Source organism: Pieris brassicae, chromosome 7 (assembly GCF_905147105.1).
Source record: "Pieris brassicae chromosome 7, ilPieBrab1.1, whole genome shotgun sequence".
NCBI classification, from domain to species: Eukaryota; Metazoa; Arthropoda; class Insecta; order Lepidoptera; family Pieridae; genus Pieris; species Pieris brassicae.
Window position 1 is genome coordinate 15,973,893 of NC_059671.1, and position 8,082 is coordinate 15,981,974.

Below are 8,082 nucleotides of genomic sequence, written 5' to 3' on the forward strand. Positions count from 1 at the left end.
TAACAAAGCTTTATATTTCACAAGGCTTATCTGCTTTATATGCAAGCAGTATATTGCGTTACAAATGTTAAATAAAGGAAAAATATTACCGTGAAAGCGAATAGGTGACTCACAATTGTCCTAAGACAATAGACAATATCTAAATATTAGATGACGCAAATAAGGTTTAGTCATCCAGGTTATCAATGCTAGTTACGTTACTTAATTAGTACTTCCGAAGTATATTTCTATATAGTCGCGGAATTATCTAGAGAACATTAAAAAAAATGATGACGCAAATAACGTTAACACCGAATTACCATTATTTTGTCCATTTTTAAACCAACTATAAATAATTACACTTATTGCAATACTATGTATTGTTACATATATATGAGGACAATCTAATAGCTATTTGAGACAATTGAGTTTTGTCATTTAGACAAACTTCTTCACTTAGAGAACTGAATTTTTTAAATGGACATAAAAGTATTAAATGTGCTTGTTTGTCCACAAGTATCTTTGAAATGTGTCTCTTCATTTTTTTTAAATAATATTCCAACTTAGAAAGTACGCGTATTGCTGGAGGTGTAAATAATAAATGTTGAAAAGGCGTATTTGAAATGGATTTTTTTTCTAAATTATGGTTATAGGTGTAATCTACATTGGAAAGTATGTAGAGTGCATGAAAAGTACTTTCGTATCAGTGTTCACAACGTTGTTTTGTATACATTAACTAACTTGAAAGAATGCCAAAATGGGAAACATTTCAGCAATCGCAGGCTACCGCCGTATGGTCGCCATACTACTCATTACTTGCCAGACACTTCTATTGTTGCCCTAAAATACTTTTTACTTTATTAATATTGCATGCACTAGGTCGTTTCAACTGCATAATGCACGAAAATTGAAAGAGTTGTGTACGAATGCCAGAACCAAAATGTATATGTATGTATGTATAATGTTAATTTTGTATCTGTTTTAACTCTGGATAACTATAAAAATTTGTACCCAGTGGTTCGTAAAAGGCCTGATCTACCATGCCTCTAAGGATTTATACTGGTGTTATATAACCTGGTATAAAAACATCAGTTTTATTTAGCATTTTAAACGCAGCCATAAAAATAAAAACAAGTCACCGTAGATCATATTCCCTACGGAAGTTTTCCTCTCTGCCAACATTTTACCAATATTGTAGTTTTTCCAACGTTTCATTCAGATCACTGTCCTTTAAATATAACGTTGCATTTTATAGCCCAGCTTTAACATTAGTTCGATGGCTATCTTGTTTGCTTTTATCCTTATAGAAAATTTTGTGCAGCCCACTGAATGCAGCCTTCCAATATCACGAGATTATCCGAGGAAAAACGTCGTAAAGTTTCGTACGACTTATTTGAAAAACGACTTAGGAGTTGGAGGAATACAGTCCAAACTGGAATTCTATTGGCAAGAATTTGTATTTTGCCTAAATATCGGTAACGGATTGGCGCGGTTTTACATAGCAAGATAAGAGTACAAGTTGCAGTAATAAATTGTATGTTAGTATAGTGCGGTCTGCCTAGAATTGTATTTTAAATTGAATAGAAGTTCAATAAACTTAGTATCACTACACAAATCTAACGGAACTATTATTTGAAAAACTTTATAGTCTTTTTTAGTGATTACGATAATTTAAACTACGACAACATATAGCAGAAAATAAATTTAATTTGTACCGTTCTTGTTACCATGGTTACGATGTTATTTACAGGAATGGTATAGTAAACAAATACCGTACTTGCTCGTCCATAATTATAAGGCCGTAGAAGATAAAATCAATCCTACATATTCTCATCTAAATTGACAAGTTCATTGCCAAGACAAATGTTGAAACCAGAAACGATTAACGATTAGCATAGTCCACCAGCTCATATCTGAATTAATTCATTACCTCGTTGATGTGTTTAAAAGCCAATACAACTCAATATGTGGAAGACAGTGAACTGATACAAATATCTGTTTGCTCATCCACATAGCTTTGAACACGGCAACACGACTCATGTTAATATTGCACAGATAAGCTGGAAGCATAAATACAATAACATTTTTGGTTCGGTTGAAATATTTTTAATATATCACTATTATTATTTATTCGTTTATTTTTGCTTGCAACATTATAAAAATTGTAACGTGGGTCTAATCATAAATAATATTAACTAAACACATACTGAGAGAGCCTTCTATTATCACATAGAATACTTATGAAAAATCGAATCCTAAAGTGGATATATGTTACGTCAGATTTTTAAGCACTATGTTAAAAAATTGAGTTAAAATAAGAATAAGAAAGTTGTATGAGTATTATATTTGCTATAACGTCTTAACTCAACATTCAAGCGCTTTATTTTTAAATTAGGTTCATGGTTTTGTGGAAAAAAGCGTCTGCTAAAAATCAGCGCTAATAAGATGGAAGGGGCGGCTTCTTTCTGACCCTTCGAGTTGATTAATTATCAATCAGTTACAAACACATAATGAATTAGAATCTCCTTTTTACGTCAATTAAAATACAAACAATACAGTTTAGGTAACGTTTTTATTTTTACATGAACCACTAAATAATAACAAGAAAAACTAGCATTAATAATCTAAAATACGTATGTTAATTTAGAAATTCGGTCTGGCTTCACATTATTCTTTAAATAAATAAACTATTCACTGCCTTTGTGTTCAAATGAAGCTATATAAGCTGGAATTTGTACATTTGGCTAAAGTATTGGAAACACGCCGATAATGGCTTTCACAAAGTTATGTCATAGTCGATCACGGCCCGAGCTAATTATATGTAAATAAATACTGACCCAGCCCTCTCGGTACATTGAACGGATTGACCCTTGCTCGACGATGACTTTTGAATTTTGATCTATGAAGGGATAGGTCTCAACGAACAAGATAATTTTAAATTATAAATCCTGTCGTTTTATACCAGGAGTCATTCTTCAAATGTCAGAGAGATTAAAAAAAATAATGATGACACAAGCGGTACTTATTTCAATATTAAGTAAACAATCATACGCAAAATATACGTATATGTTTACAACAAAATAATCTTATAAGACAGGGTAATATTATAAACAGAGAAAAGGAACATGGTGAGTAAAAAGTTGGTTCAAACTAATATTTTAAACTTTTGAATACCTTCACACAATAGGCATTATTTAAATCATAACTAGAGACTGTATCGGTCAAATTGCGAAGCCCGAAATAATGGCAGTGTTCAGTTCGCGTGTCACAGGTGTATTCAAGCGGGTACATCGAGCTGATATCGCAAACCGACTGTCAGTTTACTGCACCCCAGGGAGGTTCATATAATTATGAATGCCAATACACAGGCCTATGTTCACATATGAACGGGCAAATTTTATCTGGCCTCTCATAGCTAGGTGAATAAATGCTATCAGATATCAAACTATAGTTGCTACTAGCTTAAAGCAACGTAATAGTTTTGAATGAATGCACAAAGGATGAATGAATTCTATTCATTAATTATATATACAAAATATATCTTATTAGTAGAATTAACTCTTGCATCTATCTTAATTGAACCTTAAAATTATTTATTTAAAATTGAGTCAACTGTCTACCGAAATCCTTTAAATTGACAATAGCCACAAAGCAATATACACAAAGCTGTCAATCGCTAACCAATTCGGAAGCGCATTACGCTTAGTTTACCTACCAAAGTTCGGCTATCGATAATATCTCAAAAGCAAGTTATTCGGCTATATGTCTTCGTAGCGAGTTAAATTGAACACGTAGGCGGAATAACAAGGTAACTATCTACTGCCGTAACGTAATTCATGACAACGCCGACATGACTACAAAATATCGCCTCACTATAATCCACCGCGGGCGTATCTTGTAAAAATTGATAATATTTTTATCAATTTATATAGGTTGTCACAGTAACTAAAGACAGCTTGACAAGGAAAACTAGAAGTCAGGAAAGACTTAAGTAGATGTGGGGACTCAATCTTACGCTTTTTATTATAATGAAGCGGAAAGCGTCACTTAAAGGTAACAATGATTTTAGATATATATGTTATATGGGTAGCCGTAAACGTATTTTTTATTTCATTTATAGACGTTAGAAACTGTAATTGATACTGATGTTTTTCATTTATAACTCACACACCTTAAGTACACAATCAATGCAAAACAAAATCTGATGCATAGTTTAATACTATATATTAGCTACATTTACTCAAGGATTTAAGGGCTATATTTATGGTTACGGGTTCATGGTTACGAATTCCGCTGGCGCATCCTCCACACGTATTAAGATAATACCTAATATTAAATAAATAATTTCAGCAATATAATAAACAATTACTGTTTATACGGGACAAGCATGCATCGTGAATGCCATGAAAAGCGAGAGAGGTACGTCAGGGCCGTATCAAGTGGAAATCCATGGTCTCTGCCTAACCCTTTGGAGAAGAAGCGTCATAATATAAATAAATAAACTGGCACGTCTATAAAATATTTCGATGTTTTTACAACAGTTATGTTTATCATGTATTTTAATCAATTTATATTAGTGAACTTAATCTATAAATTTTTGAATTAGCACTAAGAAAATTGAAATTTATTTCGTAAGGACTAAGCAATCAGCGCAATTTATTTGAAAGCATAACCCGTGTAAGTGAATTTAATGCACAAAGTTCGTTAATCGGTTTACGTAGTGCAATGTGTGGGAGTATTTCATTTATGCTTATTGCATTTTCCGGCTACGAAGAAAATGATAAGTCAGTTATCGTATATTTAAGATATGAACGTTATTTAAGAACATTTAGTAACGAATATATATATACATATAAATTTTAACTTATTATAATTTAAATTTTACTAAAATTACTTTTATTTTGATCAAAGTATTCATTGTTATCCTTGTTTTTACGCCGAAAATATAATGATTTAAAGTAGGAAGTTATAGAAAATCGTGTTACTTTGAAACAGCCTTATGTCCATACATAGTTCAATTAGCTATAATGGTTGATTATTATTTAAAATTGTATTACTTGTAATACTTGGAAATACAAGGCACTATCGTGCAACTACGAAAACTTTCGTGATTTTATGCATGAATATCTCTTAATAAATGACTTAACTTACCGTGACTTTTTGATGAATATCAGGAACGTTCATTTTCGATAAAAAGGATTATTTATACTATTAAAAATACAAAATCCAGCAACAAAAATAAACCAATCACTTATCTCAGCTATGCAAATATTTTAAGTCTGTTACGCCGGTCTATCACATAACTAGTACAATATACTGCACTTTGAAAATACCGTGTATTTTAGTAGAGAATTTACAACTTTAACCCTCAACACGAAGGCACATATTGGAGATATATCCACCATAATACCGGTAATGTGGTGTCGCGTTTCTGCGGCGAGATAAGGCCACGCGACATTGACTATTCAAAGGGTTGCGGTCTCAAAATTTTCGCTCAATAAGTTCAAAATATCGCTAGCGACTCGTTTCAATTCAACAACGTCATCTACATAATCATTGTAACCGATTAGCTTTTAAAAGAAATTTAAAAAATAATGTAAACCTAACTCGCATGCATGATCGATTACATAGAATTTTCGAAAAAAAAAATCCATTTTCTTCTTGCTTTTAGAGTGTATTGTGTGTGAATTTTCCAACGCACAAACATTATAAATTTTCAGTCTTGTGACGATCATACTTACCTAACTATCGTAAAACTGTCGAATAGTTAAGTATTTGTAGTGAAACCTTTACTATCAGTTTTAATATTAGTAAAAATAAATCTCGCAATATTCGCATTTATTGATTTATATTGGTTGTACGGGGATTTCTGAAAAATAATTATTTATATATCGAGTGTATTGTACTCGAAATCAAGTACTTTTTATCATATTTTAAATAATAATTGTATTGGGAATACGTTTCAACGAAAATTCATTACAACGATTGCCATCGAAAATTAAGCGTTAGTTTAGTAAGACATTAGTTTTACTATAAAATAATCAACCTTGTAGAGGTAAATAATAGCAAATAAAGTGAAATGAGATTTGTTGCGAAGTACGGCCTTTAATGATATTTTAGACGTGATCTAGTCGGATGTGCAGTTGCGAGCTTTATTTGAACGATCCTAATTGTGCGCAAAGTGGAAATTCAGTGGCACTGCTAATGTTTAGATATCTATTGGAATAGATTACGTGTTTATTTGGGACCAAATTAATTTCGATACTACTGGAAAATGCACTAAATTACTCTCAGCTATGTGCGATTTGTATTGCTCGAGCTTAGGAATACACAAAGTTTTCCAAACGTTTATTCGTTTAATTATTGATAACAATATCAGAGCTGAGGTCGTATAGAGGTATCGGCAAATACATTATAAATTTATGTGCGTTATACTTGTGCGTATAGACACTGGCACGTCTTATATCTTAAAATCGACAACGTATAATAAAAGACAATAGAATCAATTCATTATTCTTAATAATTTCAACACAATAATAATTGAAAATAGTACAAGCTTTTGTTTTAATAAATAACAGTAGGTCTTTTATATTACTTTAGTACAACAAAAGGTTCGAACACTAGAAGTAAAGATATGTCAAACCACTTTATTACATCAATTCACTCAGCTTAAAAGGCTCACCGGTAATTCATTTATATTAAGCTATTATCATACGAAGCCAATTTACGCGTGCGTAATAAAAATACGGCCGCAATACGAAATGCATCGGAAATTAAAGTAATTCCATTCTGCGAGTGTACGAGTTGGTTTATTTATTTGCAATTTGTTGGATATCGCTTGTAAGGTACCTTAATGAGGCAATAACAATAAATAAAGACCCAAAAGTTTTGTAACCACCCTCATGTATCTACGGACCCTTGCAAGAATCCTATACATATGAATGTGAATAAATAACAGAGCTATTATGTAGATTGCGACTGCATGAAAACTCTACAATGCAAATAATAATATTGTACTTTTTAAAATAGCATTGCCAGTGTTTTCGGAAATATTCCCAACAAAAATAATTCACGTTGTGAAAATAACGGCTTAATGGATTAGGATAAAGTTTGGAATGGTATACGAATATGGAGATAAGATTATTTTTAACACATAAGTGATTCACAGACGGAATTATTATTAGATTTAGAAACGTTTCATTCTAATACAGCTTCTAAAGGAAATGAATAGACAATAAATAACAGATAATAAATAGAGAAGACGTTTTAGTAAAAATAAACAAAGGCAATATGTATTTACGAAATACTAAATAGTCTCAAAATCATATTAAAGGTATAACTACTACTATTGGCTGAGTGTAAAATATAACTCATATTTTATGACAAAATGCATGTTTGTAAAGATGTCATTTCATTGATTGAATTTAGATTTTTCGAAATCAAAAAGAAAATGCAATGTTGCATTGCATCGGGAGAATTATTAGATTTTGTCAAAGGTAAATACAGATGTACTTGTACATGCAGAATCAATGTACTCAGGTCAGGTGCTCAGAAGTCTCTGGAGTGCAGTAAAGTCCCGCCTTGCGGTGTACCTGCTCGTAATAAGAGTACATTGTACATACATAGTACATATATACACAAGATCTACGGCGTGTAACATCTATCGTCTATTTATTTCAATATTCACAAAACATATGAGAATTACTTAGTGTAACAATCGCAATTTGCGTGTAAAATGTAAAATGCTACCTTTACATATTGTATAATTACTACATTTTATTTAAAAACATCGAAAATATCGAAAGTTTACAAAATTTTTGTTTATTGCCGGTTTCATCTCTAGTGTCCGCAGCAAGGTTTACGTTAAGATATTATAATTGTTTACGTTTATAGACTAGTTTATAACGATTATGGTTGAAGAGATCGCAAAAAATCTGGCAGACCTTCAAAAAATTCGTGCGGAAAAGAAGGGAACTATTTTCAATTAATTGTAACGTATGTCTATCATTGCATAATATCATGTGCCTTACGTCACCCAATTTAGCAACTCAACAAAACGAAAGTAATTCAAACTGCGCAAATATTCCTCGTATGTGATCGCAT